Source organism: Rhineura floridana, chromosome 13, assembly GCF_030035675.1.
Source record: "Rhineura floridana isolate rRhiFlo1 chromosome 13, rRhiFlo1.hap2, whole genome shotgun sequence".
In the NCBI taxonomy this organism is placed as follows: Eukaryota; Metazoa; Chordata; class Lepidosauria; order Squamata; family Rhineuridae; genus Rhineura; species Rhineura floridana.
Window position 1 is genome coordinate 11,943,371 of NC_084492.1, and position 18,896 is coordinate 11,962,266.

At 44.5% G+C, this 18,896-nt stretch overlaps 1 protein-coding gene and 1 pseudogene across 3 annotated transcripts in view; one reads left to right on the plus strand and one right to left on the minus strand.

The window, feature by feature from the left end:
- The window catches only part of CMIP (c-Maf inducing protein), a 258,040-nt gene that overhangs the window by 169,791 nt on the left and 69,353 nt on the right, over positions 1-18,896 (minus strand). The window lies entirely within an intron of this gene.
- LOC133369443 (5S ribosomal RNA) lies at positions 6,214-6,332 on the plus strand (annotated as a pseudogene).

Sequence of the window (18,896 nt, forward strand, 5' to 3'; positions counted from 1 at the left end):
TACGCTTTGGACTTGGTATCTGGCACACTTGCTTAAAAAATGGTTGGCTACTGCTGAATTAATTCCAACAACATCCCATCTAGTTAAATACAAGGCCAGACGATGGGCCTATTGCCTCCTTGCCGATGTTCATGTGCAGTGGGCAACATGTAACTCATGTGCACATACTGCCGCCAAAAAGGGAAAGGCAAGCTAAGCCTTCTACTGACTTAGAAAGGCGAAGAGTTTTTGCTGCTAGAGTAAAGAATAAACAGAGAGTTCTCCCCAGCAGAAAGCATAGGCAATTCCTGTTCTTCAACAACAACAGGAAGCAATCTGTGACATTGGACCAGACCATGGACCATCACCTTGAGATCTAGAAATATGTGGCATCAGTCTGATATTTGTCTCATGTCTTTTCAGCAGAGGAAAACCATGCGGCATGTTGCTAACCACCCTGGATGTTATTTTGCCTTCGACAGGCAAGCAAAAACTTCAGGGATGAAATCGCCACTCTTGTCTAAGAAAATGCCAACAGAATGGATGCTATTGTTGCATTTTGCATGATTTGTGTTACACGCACAAAAAAATCAGTTGGTGAAAGAAGAAATGGCTTTTTATCCAAATGCAACATTGACCAAACCCCCCTCCTCTAGATTCTGCTTTGCCTGCTGCCATTAACTGCTCAGTGTTTAAATGCCTAATTGTTTTAAATGCCCTTGCCGTGGCACACTAAGTTCAAGCCCTGGTCATTATGCTTTGCTAATGACTCATAAATTCCAAAACCATGTTGTTCTTGGCATGCACTTTTGCATAATTAATTCTTTTTGTGAAAACGCACCCTGCTCAGCAGAGATTTCTAGGCACGTTATAAACACCACCTCAGCAGTTTCCCTCCCTCCGACCCCACACTAAAGGGTCTAGGCTCCATGGCTTGGTCATACAAACAACACCCATTTACAGCACACTCTGTGAAGAGCTGGGACCACCAGGGGCACCCACAGGGGCACATTAATGTATAGGGCAAAACAATGGCAAATCCACAGAGCAAGGGAAGGCCAGGAAGGTTTGGTGAAACATTTCCAAGGCGACCTTCAGGAGGGAGCGGGGTTTTTTGCATTTCATCCCACGCTACAATAGGAATGAATGTTTGTTTTAATTTCCCTCATGCCCCTTCTATGCAACATGGTACTGCTGTGTCAATAACAATGGCAGATAAGATGACAGAACTGTGTTAGGTTTGGGTGTCAGTTTACTACAGAAATCAGCAGTTCTGAAGGAGAGCAAAAGGCGAAATGCCTTTTCGTTGTTAGATGGGGTCTTTTCAACAGCCTGATGCCCTGAGGAGAGAATTCTGCCTCCTAGCTTTCGTAAATTCCCCCCAAAAGAGCAATTTCTCATTATTATAAGGAAATTCCCAGCTTCTGTATCTACTGCTTAAGATCCAGTTACAGTATTGCACATTCAGATCCAATTACTAAACCAGGCCTGAATTAATTAACAGTCCACAAAGGCCATTAGGTCCACCACTGATTCTGCAGGCATCAAAAACAGGTGGGCTACATTCAGCTTGATGGATTACACATTATTCAAAACCTATCCTAAAACCGAGAGCCAGTGTGGTGTAGTGGTGAGTGTTGGACTACGACCTGGGAGACCAGGGTTCAAATCCCCACACAGCCATAAAGCTCACTGGGTGACCTTGGGCCAGTCACTGCCTCTCAGCCCCAGAGGAAGACAATGGTTAACCACCTCTGAATACCACTTACCATGAAAACCCTATTCATAGGGTAGCCATAAGTCGGGATCGTCCATCCTAAAACCAAACACCCCCCAAATGGCTTCATGCTGCCATATGTGTAAAGCTAAGCAATACCTTGGCAATCTAATTTAAGCCAACCTTGCAAAGCCGAACATGCTGCATCAGAATATAGTTTCTTATTAAAGAATGACTTTGCTAAACCTGAGCTGCCAGATAGCTCAAATCTATGATCCTGAAATGAAACCATGGAGCATCTTTGCCAGAAAATGGCAAGATTAGAATTCACAATACTGAATAAAGACTGTCATCTTGCAATTATCAGCTGCCCATGTGTGAGAAGAATAGAGCTCAAGACTTAAAATGAGATGCATCTCTTCAAATGGAGAAAGTGACTAGACCTGGCAAACAGGCCATAAGACATGGAAGAGAGATCAAGGGAAACAGCAGCTGCCTTGCATTACTGCAGCATGGGGGGGGAAGGGAGGCATGTACAAATAACCTTGAGATGAACCACTGATCTGCAGTGTCCTGGGTGCAGCAGTGGGTTGGATGGGGGGTAATAAGCTGATGGAGGCTCTGTGGATAGGCAGTTCCCTTGTCCAGGAAAATAATCATAATCATACATTTAAATTTCTTTCCCACCCTTCATCACAAGGTCCCAGGATAGGTTACAGCAATTTAAAAATGCAATATTAAAATCAGTTTAAAACAAACACAATAAAAAGAATAGAGTAGATCCTCTCTCTCTCTCTCTCTCTCTCTCATCAAAAGCCAGAGCAAAGAAATGCATCTTCAGCATGCACAGAAACAACAAAATGAAGGTGCAGGATACACCTCTGCTACCAGACCATGTTCAAAGAGGTGCATGTACTGGTGGTTCAAACCAAAGGCCTATCTAATCCAGTATCCCATTTCTCCACAGTAGCCAGCCATATATTTCTAGAAAGCCCACAAACAGGACAGTTGTTCTCCAGCAACTGATAGTTCAGAGACATGCTTTCTCTGAACATGTCATGACCCTTGAATGTAACCATGGTCCAGACACGGTTTTATTCTTGATTCCTTTCCTAATAATCCTCAGCATGGAATTAATCTTTTTCACACACACTGGATCTATGTATTTATTAAATTGTCCACTACAACCCCAATATCACTTCCCTTCTCATTCACTGCCAGTTCAGACCCCCCATCACTGTTTGTAAAATTAAGATTTTTGTCGCAATGTACATCCACTAACCACAGCTAGTTTCAACAAACCATCTTCTAAATCCATTCTTTGAAGTTGGCTTGTCTGAAATTAACCATGGCTAGTGTTAACCATAGTTTATCATATCACGAGACATGACAAACTGTGGTTAAGGGAAAACAAAAGCAAATCCTCCCCCCAGCCACACAGGAGGAAGAGAGGAGTACATGAGCCTGTTAGCATGATGTGCAAACATGGTCAATGTATGCATGTAACACTAAACCATTGTTTAGCATGATGTGCAAACATAGCCAATGCCTCCTTGCTCCACTCTCCCATATACTGGCAAATTTCTACAAGTGCATCTGGTTCCCAATAATTCCTAGTGTCATCTGAATGCACAAAACATCCTTTAGCTCAGGATCCTAAAGAATAGGCAGACAGCATTTCCAACATAAACCTGTCTTTCAATGAATCTGTTCAGTTGTTTTCCACAGTGTAATGGCCTTGTGCTTTATTCCTGTGCCAAAAGCTAAGCAAGGAGTATTTGCAGGATTGTGGCATTTTATTACATGAGGGACTTAGTTTCTATGAGTCTACTCTGAATAGGACTAACATTGGATATAATCCAAAATTTTCTTTTTGCTTGTGCGCCATGAGAAAACAGGCAAGAGCCTTCCAGCAACTATTTCTAAAAAGAACCACCAATAGGATTTTGTCTTTCTTATTAGGCCACCTAGAGCTGTTTCTTCTCCCTGGGATCACAGATGGAGATATTTATTTGCACGTACGGGTGAATTCAGTTCTAATCTATGCATTTCTGTAAACATTAGTTTGGTTGGAGAACTGCATTGCAAAATCTGGAGAAGTGTGGATTTCTCAGGATGGCGGTGTGTCAATTCACGTCTTGTTTTGGACAGTGTGAATTTGATAAGATTCCGCTTGAAATGCAAACTGAATCAAATGTCTTCATACTTCGCAGACAGCAATACAGAATACGCACGTTTGAGGCACGCAGCAGACGAAACAGAAGAAAATGCTTCTCTGGTAAGCATTTCAAACACCTGATCTTGAAAACACTCACCGCAGCCTAATAAAAGAGAAACTTTTCAAGTTGTAACAGGGAATAAAGAAAGTACACACAGGGCTCATCCAGACGACTGCAAAATGTGTGACACACCTGCTATGTGTGTTCATTATTTTTTGGTTGTCCAAATGATGTCTCGCGCTGTTACGCATTTTCGCGGGTTAAATCCACTCCTTGCAATACCGGCAAAAATACGATTTGCTGTTTAAAATCGGGAATCATCTGCTGTGCCTTCAGGAGTTAGGATGCAATACTGCGGACTTTACAGCTGATGGGCAGTTCTTGGGCGTTTCCCCTTGCCCCTTCTCCTCATTCCAGCCAATCATGTATCTGCACTTTTGCGCATCTGCGAGAATAAGCCCAGGAAAATTGAACCAATCATCACAATGGTGGGGTGTTGGGGGGGGTCTGCAACTACTGCGCAGATGCATTTTATTTTTTGCCAGCCTGCAAACTGGGCAGCCGCTCTGGGTGAGAAGATCTGCAATGCACAGCAAGCGAGAAAGGGGGAGATCGTGGGTTTCAGCCTGCCTCCAAAGCTTTGTCAATTTCATTCTACTTGCTGGGGTTTTTGCTTCAAATCAGAAAAGCATACATTCCTTTAAGTGTAATATCCAAATGCAAACAAGTAAAGGGCTTCTAGTTGGTTTCAAGCCTGCTCCAGAAAGCTTTCTCAATTTCATTCTCCTGGGAAGCAAAGGGAGAAGGAGGGGGGGGACACGTTTCTTGCTTTTTTGGAGAAATAAGTGCAATTGCCAGCATGTGTATCTCCTTAAATATCAATAAAGGCATAAAAGCATACATTCGTTTAAGTGTAATATCACAAATGCAAACAAGAAAAGGTGGGTTTCAAGCCTGCTCTGAAAGCTTTGTCAATTTCATTCTCTGTGGGAAGGCGACTGAAACCAACCAGCAGCCTTTCCTTCCCAGGCTTGAACTCCTTTACACCCATATTGTGCTTCGTTGCAAAGGGGGAGAGGAGCATACGTAATTTTTTTGCTGACCAATTGGTTGATAGGGGGAGGGTTTAGAGGCGGAGCTTGGAAAAAGCAAAAAGAATGTAGGGGTCTTACCGCTGCGTGTGCGGGTGCAAAAAAAGTTTATTTTAATTGGGAAAGTGTGAACTAAAAGGCAAAGTGAGGACTATCAGATGACAAACCGAATATGGAAACTGTGGATTATCCCGCTCCGTTTGGATAAGCCCTTACACTCCAAGAAGAGGAGGAGGAGGAAGGGGAGGGCATTTTGTCCTCTCTTCTCCCTCTCCCTCCAGATCTACTAACCAGATACTTGTGCACTTTCTGCCACAACTCTCGTGTGCAGCCAATCATGCTGCCAGCTGAGAACTGGGGAAGGGCCGTAGCTCATCGGTACAGCATCTGATTTGCATGCAAAAAGTCCCGGGTTCAATCCCCAGACTCCTGCCTGTAGCTCTGGAGAGCTGCTGCCAGTATATACAAGAGCTTGAAGGACTGTTGATCTGACTAAGTTATTGGGCAGCTTTCTATGTTCTTTGAAAGGAACGGGCTGTAGCTCAGTGGCAGAGAATCTGCTTTGCAGGCCGAAGGTCCCGGGTTCAATCCCCGGCATCTCCAGGTAGGGCTGGGAGACACCCCTGCCTGAATCCGTTGAGGGCTGCTGCCAGTCAGTGTAGATAATAACAAGCTATACGGACAAATGGTCTGACGCAGTAAGAGGCAACTTTCCATGTCCTTATGCCACAAGATTCTTCCCAACAGAGGAAAAAGAAGCAGGGCAACTTAAATGAGATGGTTTACAGAGGGGTGGGCAGACTTAAGGCTTGTTGGGTCTACTTTATAGCACAGTGGGGAGGAGAGTCCAGAGTCTGTGAGTTCAAATCCCCGCTCATGTCTCCTGGGTGTCAAGGGCCAGCTAAAGATCACCCCCACAGGGAGTGGCTCAGGGGTTACGTGCCCTGCCACCTGTGCAGCCGTGGGCAAGCTGCACAGTCCCAAGGAGCCCAGTTGCCCCCCAGCTGGCAGTTGCGGCCAAGGAAGGGGCTGGCTTGTGCAGCTGTGGCAAGCTGAGCAGGCCCTAGGCAGCTGGGGAGGACTAGCGTCAGAGGGAGGCAATGGTAAACCCCCTCTGAATACCGCTTACCGTGAAATCCCTATTCATAGGATAGCCATAAGTCCGGATCGACTTGAAGGCAGTCCATTTCCATTTTAAAGATGTACAGGCTACGGCCATACTACCCTAAACATGCCCGATCTAGTCTGATTTCAGAAGCTAAGCAGGGTCAGGCCTGATTAGTACTTGGATGGGAGACGACCTGGGAATACCGGCTGTCGTAGGCTTAGAGGAAGGCAATGGTAAACCACCTCTGAATACCTCTTACCATGAAAGCCCAATGAATATATCCAAAAAAGATTCATAGGGTCATCATAAGTCATAATCGACTTGAAGGCATATAACAACCACCACTTAAAGATGTACAAACCAGAGCCAGGTACAGCAGACATAGAGTTAGAATTAAAGAACAGGGCACCTCTGAGAATATTCTGAGTCCCGGAATTTGCTTTCAGTACCTGACCTGAACTAACTGAGCTCATAGTCCTTTCACACAAACATCCACTCCTGGTTAGCCTTCTTTATTTCAGTTTAGGTGGAGAAAGTCATTTTGCTGTTGCTATTGTTAGAACTAGGTTGTCTGAAATGATTTTTTCCCAATACGCTGAAAATCATCCAGATATCCAACTTATAAGGACAGGGTGGGTGGGTTTTTCTTTTAGCACAGGTATCGGATCACAGCAGAGTACACACACACACACAGAGTGGGAACCACTGCTTTGAACTCGAGCCAGTCACAAGAAAAATGAGGCTCACATTTCAGCCTTGGAGACAGTATCTGCTTGACCCTCTGAATCAGATTGCAAACTCAACTGCAGCTGACGTCCGAAGGTATCACTCAATCCCCCCCTCCTTGTTACCATCGCTATCCTTCCATTAATCAAAGAATCCATCTGGTAGAGCGGGCCTCTCTCCAGAATCCTCAAGGATCCTTGGCAAAGGACTTGCTAACCAGCCCATCTCCTCTTTGGCCCACTTCACCTATCGTTTTTAAAGATCCGGTGCAGCACAGGAGTGGGGGAAACACCCAAAAGCCCCCTGAGGGCCTGTTGACCAAAAGCAGAATAAAGAAAAGACGGTCAAGAAATATAATCTAAACAAAATGCAAGCATCTCCCTCTGTACGCCACCCTCCCATACTGCACAGCACAGCACATGTAACGTGAAAAGTTCATCGTGGGTGACAATGGACCATTTGAATTAGCAAGCTCGTGCATATACCCTCAGAGTCAAAGGTGGTTGGAAGACTCCAACCAAAACGTATTGTACAATCTCAGGAAGGCTTGGCAAGATTTGCAAGCCAGAGCCACCCTCAAAGCCAGTAGCCATTCCATTTGATTAAAAAAGGGTACATTCTCTATACTAACAGCTTCTTTACAGCATTCAAATAATCCCAGAGCCAGAACGCACCAGGAACAGGAAGCAGAATTACTGTATGTGTGTCATTCCTTCAAGGTTCCTCTTTTTCCTTCTGTTGACAAATTGCCTCAACTCACACTTATTTGGGACTTTTCTTAGTCTTGCAACAACAGTGTCCTTCTCCAAAACCAAAAAGTATCATGGATGTTCACTAATCAACTGGTTTTGATTTCGTGGTGGGCGAGGGTGAAGGGGCAAAATAAAACTATGACAGTAGTTAGCACAGGGCAACATATCTTGCTATTTTCAAAAAGTTAGGCCAATAAGCCCCTGCTTATAGCACCATGTGGCTGAGATTCCTTAAGCAAATCCGTCAATGCAGCTGACTACTGCCTTGAATTTCAACCTCTGCCTGGCTGTGACTGCTCCCGGCAGGGTTTATTCTAAACTTTTTCCTACTGCACAAGCAGCAAGCACACTGCCCGCCACCAAACTAGTCAAGTAATTTGTCCCATTATACTATATATACTATTAATAGAGCTTTTTTGTGAGAGTACTCACCAGTATGGAGTAGGTGCACCTCTTTTTTTTCTGCCTACACCAGCCATTATGTGTTGGCACCCACAGTACTGTTACCAATATATGGTTGGTTGGTTTTTACCAAAAAAGCACTGACTAGTAGTATAAGGTTATGAAGATTTGAAAGGAACCTGTATTTATCTTCATTTTCTATTTCTTTTTATCTTTTCTCATCTATTTCTTTTTGACATTGCACAAAATGTGTCTAGCTGCACATTAGAATAAACCTCGACTTCCAGTCCTCCTGATCCTCATTTGGTACTCTAGAACTAGATCCTGGCACGATTTTTTACCTACTTGGACAGCCAGCCAGCTTTACCAGGTTGTGAAACTTTAAGGCCTGGAACTTAAACCTTGCTGAGGCCCAGACCTGGCTCAAGGTTAAAGGGAAGCCCTCAGCAAAGTGCTGCCATTAAATATTTCCCACAATGCCCTGCAGCAATGCTGCATCAGGGACAGACTCAAACCAGGCATCGGCACGTGTCAACTGCCAATGCTACTTGATGAAATAAATGTTCGCTGTACTCTTTCTGGCACCTCTTAAAACATTTTGGTTTAGCCAAGCGTATCCAGACATGTAGAAGTTACATGTGTTTTTATTGGTTTTTAGTTTATTATTGATTTTATGTGGGCAAGCTTAAAGGAAGGGGTCAATGTAGGAGAGGCTGAGCCAATACAGAAAGGAACTGAACCTGGAAGAGCAAACAGTCTTTGGTGTAACTGTGATTTTTGGGGGGATATTTACTGATACCTTTTGCAGCTGCCATAGAAGGTTCTGGTGACCTACAGGTACTTGTGGGTGCCTTGTTGGTGACCACAGGTTTAAACTGTAACCCAGCAGAGTGGCAAACATTATTTCCAAGGCAGATGCATGTTTCCAGATAATTTACGACTTTATTTATATGTTTAGCCAGTCCCACCGCTAGCACTTTGGGCCATTTTGCAATGTTCAAACTTACAACATCCAAAACAAAATCAGGCTAAAATGGTATGACCCCAAAAAAGGAAGGAAGGCCACACCCTTTTGGCAGAAGAACGTAAGGAGAGCCTGCTGGATCAGACAAGTGGCCCATCTAGTCCAGCATCCTGTTCTCAGAGTGGCCAACCAGATGCCCAAGGGAAGCCCACAAGCAGGTCCTGAGTGCAACATCACCATCCCCTCCTGTGGTTTACAGCAACTGGAATTCAGATGCATGCTGCCTCCAACAGCGGAGACAGATCACAGCCAGCAAGGTAACAACAACAGGAGTTCAGTTTAGGAAAGACATAAATGCCTGATGAAAACTCATTGTAAAAAAATGCAGGGGCCAAATCATGTCCCAGAGACTTTGGCAGAGCCCCCAAAGTTCCAATTTTTAAAAGGCTGGCCAGGAGGATCTCAAGGGCCATGACCCAGAATAGGCAATAATCACTTAAAACATGGGACAGCTTTACTGGGGCCCTACAAGCAACGTTAGGAGGCTTTCCAGTTTCCCTCCTTGCTTCCCTCTTTCAGATCCCTCCCTCAGCACACAAGCTAGGAAGAGGAAACTGGTTATAAGGGAGCACACAGGGGATTTAATGCACGCAATACCATGGGGGGTGGGTGGATGTTGTGAATCATTCACATATGCAACTGTGTCTTTAACTTGACTTCCAGGAACAGGAAATAAAAAGTGACAGATCAAAAGACCACCTCTCCCTACATGTACCCGGACCCTGCGCTAGGCATCGGAGGCCCTTCTTTGTGCACCCCTCTGAAGGAGGTGTGGAGAGTGGCAACATGAGAACCGGCTTTTTCAGTGGTGGTCCTCCGTTTGTGAAACTCTCTCCCCAGGGAAGCATGCCTGGCGGCATCATCAGCCATCTTTAGGCGCCAGGCAAAAACATTTCTCTCCCCCCAGGCGTTTGGTTCTTAACTTTGGAAGGCTTTTGGAGGATTTTTGTTGTGCAGCCTTCCTAAGAAAGGTTGCTCGACCACCTTATTTTTGTTTTGTTTTTAACTTTTTATATATTTTAAATCTTTCACTTTATTTTATTTTTTATTAGCTGTATAAGTCGCTTTGAGTGTGCAAGTATTTAGAAAAGTGACTAACTAATTTAATAAATAAATAATGAGGCTGAAGTTGATAATGCAGTCGTCTTACACATCAAAGAAGTGAAATAGTTGGGTTTTTTTTTCCTTATTCTTTCCTCTTCAAAGTTAACAATGAATCAATAGAGAGCATAAACGAGACACTCATAGAATTATCTGTATGCAGTGGTGGCTGGTGCCCATTGGGACTGGAGGGGCGGAAGTCAGGGAGCCCAACTGTCGGGGGCAGCAGAGCTAATGACAGGCAGAGCCAATGAATTCTGATTTTGTCCCCATCCTCCTCCATGCGGAGTTCTACAAGGGCAACACTGAGACTAAGGAGGAGGAGGAAGCTAACAGCCAGGGCCACCACCTAGACTTATTGGGCAGACTGACCATGGTGGGGCAGTGCCCCATTTGCCCTAATGGACCAGCTTCCACTGTCTGTATTGCTGTTCACTAACAGTCATTGTTTCACACAAGAACAGCACGGATAGCAAACTACAGGCAGCCACAAGTGTACATTTAACAAGGAGATGCAACAGCTAAGCCTGCCTCTCTGACAAATACACCCATATGCAGTCGTACTTCAAATGTTTGTAACTAACACACTTTAAGAATATCAAGTGTGAAATGGCTCTAAAGAGTTTACTAGGGATGGCCTTCCTGGACAGTTTGGGTGGGGTGTAATATCGCTAGTGAAACTTTTTTGAAAACCCATAATTCCAGATCAGGAAGGAAAACCTGTGGCCTTTCAGATTGTTGTTGGGGCTCCACTGGCCATGCTGGCTGGAGCTGATAGGATATGGAGTCCCAACAACATCAGAAAGGCCACAGGTTCTCCAACCTGGTTTTAGGAGAATTTAGAAACTGGCTTGGCACTTGTTTGCTTGCCTCTCAGTTTCTTATTGATTTCCCAGGGGTTCAACCCTGCCTTGCATATTACTAGACCTTATGAAGATCAGTCCATGATTTGTGAAACAGCTAGAGCCAGAGGAGAGGCCTGCTAGATTATCTGAGTTTTGAAAGGTGGAGTTTTAATGTTCCTTAATCCTCCCCACGGCTAGCAAAAACCTGAATGAAATATGCAAACATGTTGCAGTTATGAGAATCAGATGACCAAGGTGCAGAATTCAGATAGATATGCAGTTCTGACTAAAGTCATTCCCCATATTGTCCTGCCAAATGGCCTGAGGAAACTGTCGCTTAGGTACCTCCACACACACCCTCTTTCTATGAAAGAAGTTTTATGAATGTTGGGCCACCTAGCCCAGGATAGTCTCCTCTAACTGGCTTCAATGCTCCAGAGCCTCAGCCATGTTGTGAAATGCAAGGAGGGGTGATGCACTTCAGATTTCCACCAGCTTTTATAGCATTTCATTTATTTAAAGGGGGAAAAATATTGCAAGAGGCAAGGCGTGAGATGAGACTTTTGATGGGGTGCATAGTTGGAAATCCAGGTAGGTATCAATGAGGATTTCTTAGAGCAGGTGTGGGCAACCTTTGGCCCTCCAGATGTTGCCAAACCACAACTCCCATCAGCCCCAGCAGGCATGGCCATGGCCAGGGATGATAGGAGTTGTAGTTCAGGAACATCTGGAGGTCCAAATGTGTGCCAAACCTGTCTTAGAGATACATTTGCTTGCTCTAATTAATAAAAAAGTATGAGTTTCTGAAGAAAAAAAAACACTTTTCTTCGCTGCAGACATTAACATAGAATAGACAGGAGGAAAATAGGTCAGTAGCAGTGAGGATTTGATATTGCAACACCCAGTTTCACTCTACAGCCTTCTTAAATTACGTCACTTTCTTGCTTCTTCAGCTCCTATCACAAAAACCATGCAATGTTTATATTAGAGGGGCCAGAACCCACTTTGCTTGGCTGTAAGGTGGGCACAATATCAAAATTAATGGGCACCACACTTCAGACAAGGATGCAAGCTGCTGCTGGGACCTTTTAGCATGCAGAAAGCCCAGGTTGGGTCCTTGAATTCTCCAGTCAAAAGGACCTGGCAGATAATGGAAATTGTTCCTGGCCTGAGATTCTGCAGAGTTGATGCCAGTTAGAGGGGACCATTCTGGGCTAGATGGTCTGACTTGATAAATGGCAGAGTCATAATGTGGTTTGGGATAATGATTACATGCTGGCTCCTCTGGAGGATTGCTTGCTGAAAGGGGGCAGGTGAGCTGGCAGCTGCAACAAAAGGGAGGAGCAGCAAGGCCAGGAGGCTCCAGGAGACGTCAGTGGGCCTGTTACTGGGGCATGGGCCTTGGCAGATGCCCGATGGTACCAACTCACAACACAGACCTTGACCGTTGTAGTTTCTCAGGAGAAATGTGACTGTCTGAGCTGCTAGAATAGACAAGATGACTACATAACAACACTACAGTATTAGGTCTCCTAGGCTATTCAGCAAGGAAATGGCGAGCAGCAGCATAACATGATCTGCTGGACCACTAAAAGGGCCACAGCTCAGTGGCAGAGCATGTGCTTTGCGTGCAGAAGGTCCCAGGTTCAATTCCTGGCACCTCCAGGTAGGGCTGGGAGAGATTCCCTGCATTAAACCCTGGAGAGCTGCTGCCAGACAGTATAGACAATAGTGAGCTTGGCGGACCAATGGCCTGACTCAGTACAAGGCACTCTGCTATGTTTACTCGTTGCTCCACGGAGTTGTAGCTCAGTGGTGGAGCATCTGCTTTGCATACAGAAAGTTCAAATCCTTGGCAACTCCAGATAAGGCTGGGAATATCTCCAGACCAAAATGCTGCCAGCCAGTGTAGACAATACTGAGCTAGATGAACGAAAGGTCTGACTCAGTATAAGACAGCTTGCTGTGTTCGCTTGCTGTTCCAAAACTCTTCCATGCATTTCATGGACATAAGATCGCAAATTGCGTGTGCATGAATCACCATTCCCCTGTTATCACTAGAAATGGGGTAGAAGATAAGGAAAATCGGATCTGTTATTGAATTATGAGAAAATCCACAAGTTCACTTTGTCTTCAAATATGCTCTGACTCTTTGTGTGCATTCATAGTTGTCAGCAATAGTGTTGTTTTTAAAAAAATCTTCAACAAGAATTACACAATTATCTTGGTAATCAGCTTTCCTCTGTACGGCATAACAAAAGCATAAGGAATAATGTAAAAATAATGTACTTTTTTGAAAAAGCTTTCAAAGAGAAGGGGGGAATCGGCCATCGCAATAACTAACAAAATGCAATTTATGGCAGCAAAATACCTTCAAAAATTAAATGTGTGCCAATTCGACAAATTGAAAAATGAAACTAAATCAGACAGCAAACCCCATCCCTAGTTATGACACCAATAATAATTCACAATTGGTTCCAGAACTTACTCCCCAGTGAGGTGTGGCTTAGGTCAAGTCCTGGAATATTCTTTACTACAGTTTATTACTCGTGGACATGGTGAGCTGCATAAGAAACACATTCCACCCATCATTTGCTACTACTTAAGGAACCTGGGAGAGGCACCTGTCCTCTGTGGCATTCAGTGGATGTGCTATTGGGTTTCCCACATTCAGTTAAAAAAAATCCTACTGCCAGTGAAGCTTCCTAAAGGCTTGGCTACAAAATTAAGGAATTAAACCAAAACCTCAAAATGCATCTATCACACTACTGATATGCAAAGGTTTCTTGAGCTTTCAGAGCCTGAGAGAGAGAGACAGAGAGAGAGAGAGATCTCAGAAGTGTTGTAATTTGCAATGTAAATGTACTGCCTTCAAGTCGATTCCGACTTATGGCAACCCTAAGACTAGGGTTTTCATGAGGCTGAGAGGCAGTGACTGGCCCAAGGTCACCCAGTGAGCTTCATAGCTATGTGGGGATTCAAACCCTGGAGGTTTTTTTTTACTCAGTTGATCAGTTTGTTAAAAGGCCAATAATTAACCAAATTAAACAACAAATGAGCCTTGTGGCACCTTAAAGACTAACAGATTTATTGTGGCAGACGCTTTCCTGGACTACATCATACGTTTGTTGGTCTTTAAAGGTGCCACAAGACTCCTTATTGTTTTTGCTGCAAGAGACTAATATGGGTACGCCTCTGAAAATTGTTACAGTAAGAGTAACCAAACTAAGTTTGCTTCCTCAACATTGATGCCTTTCTGAGATATTGAAGGGAGAGCAAAGTACCAGTTTATATACCACAGCTACCAATGAGAGAAGGAAATGTCATTTTTAATTCCCTCCCTCTCTTGCATTCTCTATCACAGTAGTGTACCAGAAGCAAAATACCTTCAAAAATTAAATGTGTGCCCTTCACACACATCACTTAATCAACTAATGTTTTTAGCTGATTAATCTACATATTAAATTATTCTTATTTTTTACTATTATGCTGCCATGTGTCAAATATTATGTTCTCAATGAGTTAATCAAATTAACTGATTGGCTGAACATTGCAGCTTTACTAAAAAGCAACAGAAAAAACTGGGGGGGGGGGAGAAGTAATAGGAACTGGTGCCTACCTGAAAACTATACTCGCCTACCTCCTAATCTGAAGTACATGCAGGAGGTTTGCAATTAGTGAGTAGCATGGGCAAGGGAGTCAGTGCATGCTCAAAGGCACTCTGTCATCATGTTACGTATTCCAGGCTGAGCCCTGTCTCAGATTACAAGATTCCCCAGTCTTCCCCTATAATGTAGCACACAGAGAATAAGGAAATGCACGCTGGCCGTTAGGAAACCTGGCCAGATAGCATCAAACATTCCTCAAGAAACATTTATGGAATAACTAGTTTTCTTAAGCAATATTTGATGTGACCTTTATTTATGGCATCAGTGCCTTCAAAATATTCAGAGGGAGCATTAGAAAGAGATCTTTCTGCAGGTGCCACATAGCTGCAACCATATGCACAGGAAGCTGCCTTACACTGAGTCAGACCACCTGTCCATCTAGTTCAATATTGTCTACACTGACTGGCAGCAGCTCTCCAGGGTTTCAAGCATGGTTCTCTCCCAACCCTACCTGGAGAAGCCAGGGATTGAACCTGGGGTCTTCTGCATGCAAAGCAGATGCTCTGCTGAGCTATGGCCCTTCCCTTAGATTCTTCTCTTCTCTGACCCAAAGCTGTGATCATTCCACAGAATTGTAGTAAAATTGTCCAGTTCATTTGGTGGGCAGCTCCGGATGAAAAGGTGGGCTGTTGCATTTTGAAATGATCCCGCATGTTAGGAACTCCCTGAAAATTTAAAGCTGAAAAGGGGGTTGGTTATTAAATATGTTGTGCCCATTACTGGATGCTTTCCCTTGATCTGTGCCAACTGACTCCTACCCTCAGAGGCTAGGAACATCCAGATTGCAGATATGCATGTGGATTCTGCAGAAGTGTATTTTGGGGGAGGCGAGCAGGTAGGTCTCACAGGAAAGAGCAGATGCATACAAACCGGGGGGGGGAACGCAATTAAAGAATTACCAGAAGGGGATTTGGCTCTCACATCATCAGTTTCCCAAGCATGTTTATGGTGTTTTTTGGTAAATGATCCCATTTTATCACCATCTTTGGTATTTGCTGTTGCATAGTGGGCTCTATATAGCTAGTTGCTGAGCTGTTGTCACACAACATGCTAGCCAATATGTATTCATGGAAAGATTCCGTTCCCAGTTAATACCAGGCAGCTCTGTCACTGGGAGAAACAAGAGACCATTTCCCGGCACACAGAAGGCATCACTTTACTAGCAAAGAGGGAAGAACAAGTGGAAATATTCCCTTAAAAGAGGAGGTCATTATTTTAGCCTGAACGACTCCGCTGTTTGCACTGCCGCCGCCCCCCCCCCCGATGCTGAGATGGGCCAATGATCTGAAGGTTGTTTCCCTTTACATTTAACAAGAGAAAATCATGACACATGCACTTGACACATCATGCTGCTCCACCCACCCACCCACACACCTTTCTTTTTTTTGCTCACTGCAGGCACAAGAGTGGATTTCTGGACCTTGGCTGGCTACACATCACACATTAAAAGCCACACTCCCCTCCCCCCCAAAAAGAATCCTAGGAACTGTAGTCTACCCCTCACAGAGCTACCATTCCAAGCACCCTTGGACTGTATATGCAGTCCAGGTAAGATCTCTCTCTCTCCCACACACACACATACACACACACACAAAATGGCACATTTGGCAAAAACAGGCAGTTGTCCCAGGGATTCTTGGTGATGGCAAAATAAGTGGCAAACTTGTAGCCATGAATACAACAGCAGTTTCCTGCAATAAAGTCCTTCATTCACTTCCCCATTGTTCATCCTGCCAGTCCTCTCCACTCCCTGCTAAGTCAACAGTGTGGGCAGTACCAAAGTGCTGCAGAGTGCAGTAGCCAGCTAAAGTGTGCAATTTCTGTTTATTCATTATTCTGCTTAAGCAATGTCCTCCACAAAGCAGCTTACACTCTCCAGTTAAAACCAACTCCAGTAAAACTTAAAAATACCAAATACAGTGGGGGGTATTGAATGCTAGTCTGACGCAGAGTAGACCCACTGGAGTTAATGGGCATGACTAACATAGGTTCACACATTTCAACAGGTCTACTCAGAGTAGGTTTTAGGTGAACACGACCCAATGCAAAAACCAACATAAAAGAAGTGGAATAGAGAAATAAAATACAATACAACCATAAAAACAATATTAAGATATTTTTTAAAAATTGAAAACTGCAGAGATAAAATAGGCTACGTTGGAAAGGCTTGGGAGAAAAGAAAAGTGTTAAACAAATGTCGAAAACATAATAAAGGTGGGTCTTGCTTCACTTAACAGAATTCCAGAGACCTGGAGCCACAATGCTAAACTCTCATGGCCAAGTCTCAGAATGCTTTACCTCAGGGGTGCGTGGTCCTGCCATGATTCATTCCTTCCCCCACTGAGGCTGAAGGGAGAGGTGAGTCTTGATTGCCAGCAGTGGCTGGTGCCCATTGGGACTGACTGAGTGGAAGGCAGAGGCCAAAAGTAGGTGGAGCCACAGCCAATGATGGGCAGAGCCAACTCATTCTAGTTTTGCCCCCATCCTCATCCCTTCTTTCTACAAAGGAAACACTGCAACTGAGGAGGAAGGTGAAAGACAGAGCCACTCGATGTAAGGAAGGGGGCAGGCTGGTGGGGCCTGGCTGAGGTTGGTGGAGCAGTGTCCCATTCGCCCTAATGGAGGAGTCGCCACTGTTGGGTGCCATCTTACTGTGCTCAAATTTTAAGGGTGAATGCCAGGCAGAATCGTCTCTCTTCTCCAGATTCAGGACAAGTGCAACAATTATCTCCATTGCTGGGCTTGCTAGATCGGGGATGTGTTAGCGAGCACATTTGTGGACCCTTGAATTGCACCTACACTCAGCAGTAACTACTTCTGTTTGTGTGTATACATCATTATCATCATCATTATATCCCACATTTTCTCCAAGGAGCTCAAGGTGGCGTACAGACACGGTTCTCCCCCTCCCAGTTTTATCCTCACATCAATGCTGTGAGGTAGGCTAGGCTGAGAGACAGTGACTGGCCCAAGGTCACCCAATAAGCTTCATGGCTGAGCAGTGATTTGAACCCTGGTCTCCCAGGTTGTAGTCCAACCATTCCACCACACTCCAACGATTTCAGGCCCAGTCAAAGACACATGGTAGGGAATCCTAAGATTCATATGGCTGCAATGCCTCCTTCCCCTGGTATGCTTTGCACATTGTGAACTACCGCCCTCAATTGCAATTGCTTGAGTTGCACTGGTGATTGCACAAGTCGTCTGTTTAAATACCGCAAAGTGGCTATCTCCGGCCATTTGCTACTTTTGAGGCCAAGGAAACTATTTGAACATGCAGGCCTGAGGTTAGACCAAAAGTTTGATTTGGGTCGCTCTGGATCAGGGGAACACATCCAAGAACAACTCACTGATTTACTTTATTTCAAGACTTGCAATACTGACTGGACAGAGTTCAAAACCAAATTACACGTTGGCCGCAGGAAGATCAAGCAACAAGAGACATCTGGATAGCATTTGGGAATGTTAGAACCAGAGTTCTTCAGAAATAGTCTTCCTTCTAGTTAGGACATTTCTTGTTTTTATTTCAAACAGCTGGAATGCTCAGGCTGCATTTCACAGGAACTTTTTTTTAAACCATACCTCTCCCCAACACACACACACACACCCCTACCTCTCAGCCAACCAACCAGAGGCTCTTGTGAAAACACTCTCCATTTATAAGCCATGAACAATCACATGGCAACTAATCTATATGGGGAAAGTGAAATGGATGATCTTACACCAAACCTGTTCCCTTTCCAATTAATTTTGGCCTTCAACGCCAAAGCTATTCCTCCCACAGTGGATTGCACTCAAGGATATAACACAGTTTAGCAACAATTTACTACTCCTCTCAGCGTTTTCATCCAGACTCAACTAACGCCTGGGGACTGCCCCAGACGACCTGTTTATTCAGCATCCATTCTGAGTTGCTTGCACGAAGCTTAATCGGAAGTCTGACTATGGCCCCATCAGCACTATACAGTACACATGTAAAGGACTATTGTTCCGCTTTAAACAGTCATGGCTTCCCCCACAGAATCCTGGGAACTGTAGCTTGTTACAGATACTGAGAGTTGTTAGGAGCCCTCATTCCGCTCACACAGAGCTACAATTCCCAGGGTGATTTAACAATCAATCCCCTTTCCCAGGAAACTCTGGGAGTTATAGCTCTGCAAGGTGAATGGGATCTCCTAACAAATCTCTGAACCCTTCAAACTACAGTTCTCAGCAGTAATGGTCAGTGGGGCTGCGCTCCCCCTGCCTTGCCCCTCCCCTTCTT